This window comes from Canis lupus, chromosome 3 (genome assembly GCF_011100685.1).
Source record: "Canis lupus familiaris isolate Mischka breed German Shepherd chromosome 3, alternate assembly UU_Cfam_GSD_1.0, whole genome shotgun sequence".
In the NCBI taxonomy this organism is placed as follows: Eukaryota; Metazoa; Chordata; class Mammalia; order Carnivora; family Canidae; genus Canis; species Canis lupus.
The window spans coordinates 16,168,892-16,182,158 of record NC_049224.1 but is presented as its reverse complement, the minus strand read 5'-3'; the positions used below and the strand labels follow the sequence as shown (position 1 = coordinate 16,182,158).

The window sequence follows — 13,267 nt, the reverse complement described above, 5'->3', positions numbered from 1 at the left end:
TTTGTATTGTTAACTTTTAAGTCATTCTTTATTACCATCCATAAAAATTAATGAATGCCTTCTCACTTTTTTTTTCATTTTTAAATAACAGCACCACCACCAGCAACAGAAACAAACACAAATAATCATGACATCCTGGTCTCCCAAATCTGATGTTGCCCCAGAGTGGCCAACTCATACCTGTAGACAGACCATAGATCAAGGTGGCACAACTACTAAATAAGTTCCACAAATGAGGCTATTGAAACAAATAATAAAAGCAATAAAACTAGATTTATTTCTGAGCAGAGAGAATTGAAAGAGAGAATGACAGGCAGGAAGGAGATGTTGTAAAACTGAATTTCAGATAAACCTATTACAGATGAGGGGGACTTGTTGGCATGTGATCTTTCCTCATACCCTATGTCCTTAACTTCTATTACTGTGAACACTCCAGTTCTTTAAAATACAGTCACACCGTTTTTTTTCCAGATTAATATATAAGAGAGTAAAAGACTGCTCCTGGGCTAGGACCCTGTATGCTAAGTTTCAGCCTAGGGCACATTTTTTATAGCTGAGTTATAAACCTTTGAAAATAGGTGTTAAGAATGGAAATGTTAAGAGACCCCTTACCGTAGTGGGATAAATAGTACTGGCATCACTCATCTAGAAAAGTTATATGGGCAGCTATAGTATTAAAGTTTACACTTCAGATAAAGGAGGCTGAATGTGGTCAGCCTGGATTCCACCAGGAATTTAATCACCCTTTGGAAAAAATTATTAGGGGGAGGAGAAGGCAACGGGTCAGAGAAAAGGAAGGAAAGAAAGGTTGACATGTTTTTTGAATGTTATTCTTTTCTTGAGGTGTCATGGAAATTTCTCATGACAAACCAAGCTAACTAAAACTGCCAGCAACAAATAATGACTGGAATTACTACATTGTGATGAATTTTTATTGCTCTTAAATCATGCAATGCTACTTCATGTATTCCTCAAATAAAGTTATGTTGCCCTTACAAAAAAGCACTGCTTGATCCAGAACACATTAAGTTCTCATACCTATGGTAGAAAACAAATTTCACATTTGCAATAGTTGAAATAAAATAATGGAGCATTCAGAATCTCCTACATTGTCTACCTTTCTCTATTTTCCATTTGAAAGTAAATTTTCATATTCTTAAAAATATCAGTTCCATGGTAAGTCTTGCTTAGCTTACAATGTTCCTTTAACATTTGGGATACATTTACTCTGGCTTCCAAATGTAGTCTTTCTTCTGGTATAATTTATCTGCTCTCCCTCCCCCCCCACCAAAAATAATCATAATTTATCTCCTCCCTGAAGTTTCCATGGATTCTCAGAAGGCATAATTCTTTTTTGACATAATTTTTTTCTGGGCAGATAATGTAATAACGTGGTTCACAACAAGATAAGTCTATGCATAATATCTGAGGACATGATTACTCAGTAAAAGTAGTGTATGGTAGTAGAGCCAAAATTAGCAATTAGAATTCAAATACTCAACTGATTAAATCATTCACTTTTACAGCCATTACTCGCCCAGAGGAAGAAGAAACAGAGAAGGAGAGAAGGAGAAATCATCTGTCTCTACAGACAGATTATTTCAGATAAATTAAATAAATAACAGAGAATGCTATCAAGTTATTGCTCAAGGAGCTGGGGATTCAATCCCAAAGAGAGATTCTCAGCTTCTAGTAGTTGTTACTGACAGAGTGACAACTAACAAGTTAATGCAACTGGTAGGTCCACTGAACACAGTCAGGTATATCAATCCTCTGGCTCAATTCAGAAGAGTTAAGTTTGTGAATTCTTGTTTCAAAAATATATAAATGCCAAATTATGTAATTATTGGTAACTATTCAGATTGAGATTTTACAGTATGCCTTCAAAACAGAGGGGAAAAGGGCAGCCCCGGTGGTGCAGCGGTTTAGCGCTGCCTGCAGCCCAGGGCATGATCCTGGAGTCCTGGGATCAAGTCCCACGTCAGGCTCTCTGCATGGAGTCCTGCTTCTCCCTCTGCCTGTGTCTCTGTCTCTCTCTCTCTGCATCTCTATGAATAAATAAATAAATAAAATCTTAAAAAAAATTAAAAAAAAAACAGAGGGGAAAATATTTATCAAATTCTTCAGATATTGAACATTAATCTTTCAAGTGCATTTTCACTAATTGCTAAAATCCACAAGTCTTGTTTGACAGTACATTAAATTCTTATGTAAATATCACACACAATACACCAATAATTCCAAAACTAACTTTTCAAAGTACTTGAAAAATGTATTTTAAGACTATTGTCTGACACTATATAATACGGAAGGAAAGAGATGGCATTTTTTTAAAACTTCTCTACCCTTTGTTGTTATACTACAAAGCTGTGAAAATTAAAAATAATAAAATTAATAAGCTTTAAATTCTTATGCTGTTAAGTTAATATGAATTGAAAATAAGGACCTAACTATGATTCAGACATCTAAACTTCCTGAAAAGAAGACATAGCATTTGTGATCATTTTTCTGTTCCTAGTGTTACTACACGATTCAATACTGTCGTCATTAACACATATAGACACCAAACTGAGACTTGGAAGGTTAGAAACAATCTCCCAACTGCGAACCACTAAAATACACTTATTTGTTATTAGGGTTCCATATTTATCCTTTCCAGGTGTCTCAAATAGTTAAAAACAAACAAAATCAACATCTTAAAGAAACATGTCAATTCCTCAGTAATTTAAACTGCTGTGGACTTTAAGAATGGGAAGGTACTGCTAAAAGATTCTTTTTGGGTCACATAACCATTCTATGGATCTATTTGTGGTTCTTAATATTTAATAATGTTGCTGCAGGAATTCATTCCTAATCAGGAAATGTGTCATTTGCCCTTGAGCATGGTCTATGGAGTCTGAGAATAGTGCCAGGCACATGCCATAGGTCATGTAAGACGGCCACCTTGTGACTAGCTATTATAAATAAGGGCTCTGGGGTCAAACCTGTCTGTTCTTTGAAGAGGTTGGGAGGTTTCACCCTGAAAGCAACACCAGCCCTCAGTCTGGAAACCAGGTCCCCAAGGAGACCCTGGGCAAGCACTTTCAAATAGCTCAGAGTGAAAGAAGAGGCACAGCAAATGTCAACTTACATAAACCTATAAGAGAAGAGATGAGAAAAAAGTGTCCTTTTTTGCGAGGGCAGAAATCTAACTTTCTTAGAATGAAAATGTGCAAAAATAAGGGCACACTCGAAAACGTAAAGAAGTGGACATGACTAGTAAATAAATCCGGGGGTTGGTCTGAATTATAGGTAGACAAAGAATTTAGAATAAATAACCTGCCAATAGGAGAAAGGACATGTGGTTGGCTTTTCCTATTACTGCAGGGGTTGCCTGGGGAGGCTTTGGGCTCTTTATACAGTAGGATCAGTAGGAATAATCAGTCCTATTAAAGAAGGTACAATGAATAAATAGATTCATTATAAAGACTTACTACAATGTCATTGATATTTATAGGAAAATACACACCAAGGAAAATGTATAATTCTATACCCCAAAGGATTATGAAATGTAAATTGTCCCCAAAGGTTAATCTTTTGATGTCTGCCCCTGACCAATTCTCTCTTCAATTCCTAAGGTTCAGGACATTATCTCCAGGGCCCTCCTTCTGGACCAGTCTATCATTTCCATTTCATTGAGCTAATAAAATTATTGTCTCTATTACCTCTTCCATTATCTGTCATTCTCATGTCTTATTCATGTTTCACACTTAAGCTTTTATTTCCCTTTCCAAGAATCCTGAAACCAAAGTTTGCTAGATCAAGAGTTTAGACAGAGGCTGGACAAGATCATTTAAATTGTCCCCATATTCTTTATCATGACCCCCAAATATCTTTCATTTGAAGATACATATTTTAACCTACAAAAGTTTCGTGTGCCCCTGAATGGTTGACTTTACATTAGTATCCTGAGAAAGGTATAAAATATTATATGTGTGTGAAAATAAATGTATATACACATACATATGCATGTATGTAAATTCAGTACAACTTTTGTTTGCTATTTTTAACTGTATCATAATAATCACAGTAGGATCTGCACATAGCTTAAAGACAGTGTATGATTGATTATTTTTATATATAAATAAGACTTTGGGATATTTGTATTTGAGCCATTGGTACTAACTCTGGCCAACATCACCACTTAAAAACACATAAACCAAAGTAGCAGAGAGCTACTGCACGGAGTGTTTGGGACCCCCTGCATCTGGTCATTTTAGGCCAACAAATCTGATAGAAATCAGAAACTTCATCCAAAAGATGTACTATTACAAAATATGGATATTGGCCCTCGGTGAATCTGCGTTTCACCTTTCCCAAGGGTAATCTTCCATGCCACCTTTCAATTGCAGCATTCACTCACAATTGCACTATTATACTGACCTTTCTTTGTGAACACCAAAAATTACTTGATATGGGTCCCAATTCTTCCTAGTTCTATAATGGGGGAGAATTAAAAGGTCATTATAGGATACATAGAAAATATATGGAGAAAATATATAGAATACTGAGATGAGGCATCATATCAGATGGGGAGGGAAAAAAATATTATTTCCATGGCTCTCAGAATGTACCATATGAGCAGTTCTCCATATAAGCAAGTTTGGCCAAAACACTTTTTGTTAGGAGATTCTCCTCAATATCAGGCAAACTTGAACACAAAGAGAAGTATATGAAGATCTTAATTCTTGTCCAGGAGTCCACTAACTTAACTAAGCACCATTGTAGGAAAAGTCCCTTCAACTGAATGGGCTGGTGCTAAAGTAGAGTACCCACGTTCCAGGAAAAGCAATGATGCCCACCACATTTAAGGCAAGAGCCAGAGGTTTTTAGTTCCTTTTTACAGTACTCCAAAGAAGACCTTAGGTGTCTATGTATTCATCCATCCTATGGTATTGCAGTTAGCATTCCAACATAACTGCAAAGACTTCTCCTGGGAGTGCTTTATGAGTGGGCTCAGCTTGCACTTTGATAGCGCATGAGCATAGTCCTGGGTTATACCTGTTAACTTGAAGTCATAATTAATATTCCCTTTTATGCTCTAAAGTATCCTAGTTCAGAAGACAAATTACATACTCTAATGATAAGATATCCTCAAGTGTTAAGCACTCCAAAACATCATATGGGATCACAATGAGCACCCTAATTCAGATTTTCTGGACTGAGTTCCCTGAAGGTATCTCTAAAATGCAAATTCCTGGGCCTCAATCCCCAATCTCCTGGGGAGAGACTTGGGAATGCCAATTTAATAGGTGCTGCCGTTAACTCTTCTGAACAATAAAGTCCAACCACTGCCACTCTCAAGAATTCTGAAGTCTTGTCCCATGTGCTATATTTCTACATATCACTGTTGTGTATACTTCATCTTTCCCCTTTGCATTAGGGAGATTTCCACTTCCTAAACTTTTCAAGCTTCATCGTAAATCTGAAGTGCTTTTACACCTAATTTGTCTCCTTCCACCCTCACCCAGACCCTCCCATGTACGATCTGGCTGCCCGGTGGTATGCTGGAGCTGGCTCATACCAGTGCTTGAGAGCTAGGTGTGTACCCCTCTCCTCATTCAGTGAGGTCACATTGGGAGCTTGAAATCAGCCTCGGTGAGAATTTTTACACCATTTGCAAATGCTACAAATAAAGCCTTTCCCCCACCGCTGCCTCATCCCCAGAGCTGCTTGTTAAACATTAACCAGTACAGCACCAGCTAAACATTTATTGCTAATTATTCTACTACACCTTAGAAAAACAAAACAAACAAGCAAACAAAACATCAAATATTCCCCATTCAGAACCAGCCTTTGTTTTAGGTTTGTAGGACAAAGCCAAAGAAAAGATTTCACATCAGAAGAATACCACAATTGTGCTTTATCTCCTATGATATTGTACCAGAAATTTTACTTTTTCTAAATATCAAAAACAATTATTTAAGTGTAGAAGTCTGACTTCAACTTCAGATTGTTCTTCTCTGAATTTCAGGCTTATGTTCAAATTTAGAAATTGAAAGATATTTTTATTACAAACAAGTTCACTCGTTTCAGTGTAAAATGGATGCATGCTCATTACAGACACAACACATTTTTAAAAAGTCCTCCTAGTCCCATGTACCTAGAGCTATCTGTTATGAACCCTTTGTTTTATTAGCTACATTTTCCACTTTATTATAAATATCTTTCTACATTAGTAAGTATACTTTTACACATAAATATGATAGTCTGTTGTATGGATAAAATGGAAATTATTTGATAATCTGATTTATCACTTTTTTTTAAAGTGTAGGTAGTTTCCAAATTTCTATTATTAAAAATAGCAGTAACATGAACATTATTAAAGATATTTTTGTATATATCTTTAATTGTATTTAAAATAAATTTATTAAAGAATTTTTCTGTTAAATTATATTTATTGTAACAGTTTGAATAGGCACATTAAATTACTCTTCCAAAAAGACTGCGCCAATCTGGTGACCTAAGTCTCCAGTGATATATTGGAGAAGTCGTCTTTTAACACTGTAAAGAATATATTATTAAAAAGATATGAATATTAAAATATTATATATATTATATAATTGTCTTTACATCCTCCTACTTTTTGGTTCTTTTCTGTAATTCTGCAGTTTGGATTTCTTCAATGAAATGACCAAGTCTTTAAGAAAATAAAGATGCTGAACTTGCATGAGAGGTTCATTAGAGTGGTTCTGGATTAAATTTGACCTTTTAATTCTAAGCTTGAACCCTGAACCAAAGCAAATACAGAATTTTCTCCCTTATGGTCAGAAGTCTCACACTATTTTTTTTAAGAACATATCCCAAGTCTTTAGCAATAATGTCATTTGCTATTATTAATATTGGAAGAGGGAGAAAGCAGGGAGGGAGAGAGGAAAAAATTCTATTTATTCCCTAAGACCCCAAGATAGAAAACTAGACCAGTTGCAATTTTATAGAGTCTACAGTAATGAACGTGTTCAGCCAGTAATCAATGCCTAGTAAAAAGGGCAGGGTATTTTTTTCCAACCACACAAAACAACAGTGACCCATAAATTCTATAAAGGCAGTTTAAAAGGTACTTAAGCATAGTTAAGTTAATATAAATATTTTAATCTGTATGCATAGTAAGGTCCCCTTGAAATTGAGCCCCCTTCATTTCTTAAATAGCACATCATTATTTTACCTAGCTGAAGAATTGTTGTATAAATATTTGTATTGTACTCTGAAGGAAGAAAAGGTGGTTGATTTTCAAGATGAATATTCAAATATACTGATATCTTTGATAACTGTTTAGGTAGGTAAGCTCTGTGTATAAGAACATTTCACTAGAATATTATATTCTATTAAAAAGCTATCACATGTACTTACTGCATGTTGTTCATTTAGACACAGAAGAATTAACACACTTCTTATGTCTAATAATTCTTAAGATGTAAGAGATAGTATAATCTTGCCTCTTAGGGACCATACATTCTGTGGAGAAAAAAAAATATCTAAAACATAAAGGAGCACTTTGCAAAATTTTATCCACTTTTTAGATGCACGTGTCAACTGTTTTCTTTTCCTTCTTGTTTGATCATGACATTTCTGGACCTTTCATGTGGATTATGATGTTACGATTCTTAAAATAAAAATGTGTTAGGTTCATTGAATTTAAGAATGTTAAAAAGTGAACTTCAGTTTATGAAATTATTCATGCTAGAGGTAAACCCCTTTGTATTTCATGTCAGAGACCTGGTGGGAATCTTCAAATAGAAATAGTAAGAAGATATGTACTGATTATAACATACTTTCCTTTGAATGAAAATCCAATGTTTTGTTTACAAAAAGGAACATCCTACATATCAAGAAGAAAGCCTGATCTTAAACAGAACTCAGTAATAGTTATAGCAGACCCAATTAGCAAACCTCTGAAAAGAACCAGAAGAAAACATTTCTTCTCTCTGTTTATGTCACATTCCTGACTATATCTAAATCCAAACAGACATATTTTTCCATCAGTATTAGTCTACGGCAAAGCTAGTGGATAAAACAGAAGCTGTAGCCTCCAAGACAATGAATTTTGACCTCCTGGCACATCCATTACATGGAAAACTGTAACAGTGAATGTTAAACTGAATAAGCAGTCTTGGGGTTTAACTTCTGGTTCTTTTTTTAGGTTTATGTAAAACAAATTACTTCTTCCTTTTTCTCATTTTCATGGGAACTTTTTCAACCACTAAATTTTTATTTATGATTATATGAAAAGGAGGTTAGCCAGACGTTTACAAAAATTTGAGGTGGTGTGTTAACTCAGAAACACAAAAGTAAAACAGTTAATACCGGATGACTAAATTCATGAAACACTTAGGCAAAATATCTCTGAATGCCCCCAAATTCCTTAGCATGTCACTAATTACAGGCACCAATTAAATGTGAATTTCCATTTGTCTAGGCTCTCAAAAACTGGGGATGACACAGAAGAAACCAGCTTTAGGCATGTAGGTTGCATGGACACAAGAGTAGAAAAACTCACTGAAAACCTTCCATTCTAATTCTTTATAGAACGGGGAACCATGGAATATTTCTTTCCATCCTTGGTTTTTATCTGCAAAATATGATAAAATAATCTAATCAACCAGAAGAGATGGCTGATACCCTAATGTCCTAAAGAGGGATTGTTTCATCCATAAGGAGAGCAACTGGAGGAAGTCAGGGCCTAGCCAAGGTTTCACCTTATATGAAAACCTGCCCCAGTCACTGAACAAGGGTGATGATGCCAGCACAGAACCCAAAGGCGTGTCCTAAAATGAAGGAAGCACAGCTATGGTCTAGTGAAAAGACCACAGATACTACCCTTAGAGCAATGCAGATGCAGTCTGGTTCTATTTCTGTTACTGTGCGAATTTGAGCAGGTTATATAACATCACCGAGACTCCATTTCACATCTGTAGACATGAATAATAATTGTACTATTTCTTAGAGCTGTTTCAAGAATTAAATGAGATGATGATGAAAAAAAAAAGGAAAAAAAAGAAAAATAAATAAATAAAATTAAAAAAATAAAAAATAAATGAGATGATGTCTGTAATGGAGTTGGCACAATGGTAGAAATAATAAATTTGAAAATTTATCTGTACCACTAAACACTCAGTAGTACATATATTTAGAAAATCAGCCCAAATCTTATGCCTTCTTTTTAAGCAGAAATGGCCAAAAATATTTTTCTTAGTATTTTAATGATTACTTAAGACTTGTCTCTACACTTTTAGCTTCACCAGGTCTGGATATTATTTTTAAAAATGGTGCTTTCTGGCAAACAAAAAGGGAGAGAAACAAAAGAGTCATCCACCCTCTACCAATTTGGAGATAGTTAATTCTACAGACCTCAGATATCCACGGAGTCCTAAAGGCTGGGAATCTGTAGAGTGTCTGCCCCGAAATGTTTGTCTAAGAGTCTCTGAAGCGAATGGTCTTGTTGAAAGCTGATAGGGCATGAGGTAGTGTCATGGTAAGGTCTCAAAAGGCCTACTGTCCAAGCATGGGTCCCCTATCACTGTCTTTGAATATCACCAACTGCTTATACAACAAAAGGTGGTTTGGATGCTCAGAACAGGTAACAATTCAGTTATTTAAAATGCATGCCTATGTTACCTGGAAGGGGCTCCCCAAGAGCAGGTTAGTATAGATTAACTTGTCAGATTAGTTAGATGACATCTGAGACCCTGAGGGGAAGAGCCGGAAACTTTCTGTGAGGGAGTAGAATGGCAGGAAGAAAGGTGGGTACAGGCACCAGAGAAGTGTAAGTAGAAGAGTCTGAAAAAAGAGTCGAGGAACAACAATATCGAATTTCACAGGACCACACTTGACCCTGGAAGGATAGGATCTCTCTACAGAGTGCTAGAGAATTAAAATACATCCTTGACAAAGTCCCAACAACTCAGTAAGAAAAAATCATTAATTGATGGTAAAGATTATCTCCTCCTTACAAACCAGCCTAAGGACATTCAAGAGAAAGTATCTTACCTATATTATTATATTATTTCCAATAATTTTTAGTAATATGAATATTCTACAGGAAAATGAGATCTGTAAGTAAAAGTTAATATTGTTCTGGGGAAACAAAAGAGAAAGAAATGTATACAGAAAAATGCCTCAGAGGCACTGTTACACATCAAATACCACAGTCTCCTTTTTGCCTTCTCTGGTGTGGTTTTGGCCACCAATAATCAGCAAAATTCCAGGTATAAAGCAAGATGGTATGCAGGTCATGGTAGTCCAGAACATATTCAATAGAGCTAACAAAATCTCAAGCAATATCAAAAGGGCTGCTTTAAAATGTGTAAATAACTTACTCATCTGAAATTTTGTTCATTTATCAAAATGCTAATGGAAATTGTTGTAGCTATTTTGCATCATCGAATTTCCCAGAGGAAACAAAGCACTTGAAAGGTCATTACAGGCCCACTTGCTATGATGTAAACATAAAAATAACGAAAACATACCCTCCTTACTCTTAGTGAATTTACCACCCATGTCAAAAGCTAACAGAAACAATATTTTGGATCCCAATAACTAGAACTTGGGAGAAGGACTGTGTTCCATAAGATAGAATATATTTATTTTTTATGCAAGTATTTTTCTTTTTCATTTTTGTAAAATTATCTTAAGGATGCAGAACTATCATCTCAGTAGGAAAAAAGTCTGATATTGATATGAACCAGCTGATTAGTTATGAAGTAAGTCAAAAGTAATTATTTGAATCTCTTTAAATACTTATGTATATATTTGTCATCACTAAGTGAGGCTTAGTCCATTTATCCAAAGCAAACTTCAGCAGAATTTAAGGAGTGAGTCAGAACATCCCTAGGAGCCAAAAAGGCCATTTGCTCTCTCAATCTTTTACACAGTGGAATCCAAGCATAATCAAAGGACAGCAGTATCCTTCACTATTTCAATAAATAAACATGAGTGAAAGAAAAACACATGCAAAAGAATCTAATCACAAAAATCCTTTGCTATATTACACATTCAGCTTTGAGCACTAGTTTTAAAAATATGATTTAGGCTTGGGAAACATTAGTTTGCAGGCCATCTAATCAATTTCCTACAAATGTTGAATGGCTAATCATTAGAATAATTTTATAGGGCTTTTTGTTGAGTTATTGTTGTTTTCAATCTTCAGTTAAATGATTCACCAATGGAGACAGCAGTGAACATTGTTATCATTGGTATAAAATCTCTGTTTTTCATTTGGGAGCATAAGTCTGCTATTCTCTCAGTTGTGTTGTTAATGGGTACTAAAAATAATTGTTGTATAACCACTGTTATTCATCACTAAGCTCAGAATTTAGAAACTTAAACATGTGCAAGCGCACACACACATTGACTAAAGAGTCAAGCCGTGAGAAACAGACAAGAGACATGGTTTTGTGGGTGAGCTGCCCTGTTGTAGCATGTTCACCTTCTGTCATTAGGACATGAAGTCCATGCCCAGATTATACAGGAGATGTGAAAGAGTTAATGAACTTCCGCCAAAGTGAGCAATGTGGTCCTTTCTCACCGATAAGATCAAGACCAATATCTTTCCCAAGGAGTGTTGAGTAGCAATGAACTTCGTCATCCTTGTGAACAGAGCTTGACAGACATTGTCAGATTCTCACTCCTGAGGTATCATTGTCATTCACTCTGCATTAACCCCGCTAGGAGCTACTGCTGGATTTAGCCTTCAAAGTCTCCTCATTATTTGACAAGTTAGAAGAGGTAGTGGAACTACTAGTAATTGGGGAACTACAACTCCATCCCAGCAAGTGACCTTGTCCCCAAACTAAGCTCTGGCTGGCCCCAGGTAGAACACCTTAATTGGCAGAGTAGTTATTATTGCGGCTCTTCAACAGGAGTATCCCAGGGAAGGAATGGGTGAGAAGAATTTCAGCACAATGCAGTGTGGTTGAAATGCTGATAACTCCATCTGAGGCTGGCATATTGTGAGCAAGTGTCACTGGCTTTGGATTTATCTCTGTCACTTATTTTCGTTCTCAAAAAAGAACTTGATTTAGAGCTTCAAAAAATCAAGTCCAAATGAATGAGAGGTGAACATACTCAAAAATTTTTTAAGTAGGAGGTCAAGTTCCCTTCTGCCCTCCGATTTTAAAAATCTGACCCCTCAGCATAGACTCAGATTGATGTTAAGTTGATATTCAAATAACTTTGGTAAAAACTTTTAATTAGTTTTTATACTTTTCAGACCTCTGTGCTCCTAAGTATCATCTGAAGCTGGAAACTACAAATAATACAGAGGCTATTTCTTGATTCCTAATAGTCTGTTTTCATGATCAAGTGGATTAAACATTTTAGATCTCACTAGAAAGCTCTGAGAACTAAAAAGTTTGAATACTAATGAGAAGATTTTCATAAATACCTTAACCTTGAAATGCCTTGTCATAATTAAAAATAAATAAACATGCAGAAGTTTGTTCAGCACTTTAATTAATAGAACTTATCTTTGCTTACAAATGTACGAAATATTCAAGTGCTATAGAGTATTTTGAACTACTGCTCCAAGTCTGTTGGTTTCCTAAAAGCCATGCCATAGTTATATTAGTCTTTTGACATGCAAAAAAAAAAAGTGTCTTAATCCCATTCTAAACGTTTGAAATATTTCTTTGTAACTCAGCTACCAATGGCAAATGGCTAATGCTCCTCCAGCTACTGCTAAAGACAGAAAGTTCAGCCATTCACATACTTTCTCACCATGCACAACTTGCAGAAGTGTGGAATAGGAACATCAACAAAACGGACACACCTTTGCTATTCCCCCCAGAAAACTCAACATAAGGCAAAGGTGCTAGTATTTGGAAGCATTTCCATATACTTTCAAAGGGAAATATGATTTATATTATACTTCATTATACGTAATTGTACATAATTTACTGATCTAAGTAGGATTTTAAATACCTACTAAAACTTTATAGTGTTTACAGAAACTATCTACATTCTATATGCAAAAGGAGGGAAAAAACAGTAATGGGGCCAGACTCTTACCTTCTGATGGCGTGTAGGGCAGTGGAAGGAGGAAAAGGGATCCATTCAGGCAGGCAGTCAAAATAATTGAGGCAAAGAATAAGAGACTAAAGATAAACATCTTCAAATTTAAAGTATAAGATTATTCAGATAAAAGTAGATATATAAGTCTAAGTTACCCAAATTCACTAGATCATTTTATATCCTTTGTTTTGCCGCTATCAAATAAATGTGACCTGGATTA

General features: G+C 35.4%; 1 long non-coding RNA gene across 2 annotated transcripts in view; it reads right to left on the bottom strand.

Annotated features, from left to right (window-relative positions):
• Positions 1-13,267, bottom strand: part of LOC102151391 — a 298,291-nt gene that overhangs the window by 246,920 nt on the left and 38,104 nt on the right. Inside the window, exon 2 of one of the 2 annotated variants that reach the window (XR_005356690.1) lies at positions 4,423-4,476. The exons of the other annotated variant lie outside the window; for it this stretch is intronic. This is a non-coding gene — a long non-coding RNA (uncharacterized LOC102151391). The remainder of the gene's footprint in view (positions 1-4,422; positions 4,477-13,267) is intronic. 2 annotated transcript variants of the gene reach the window in all.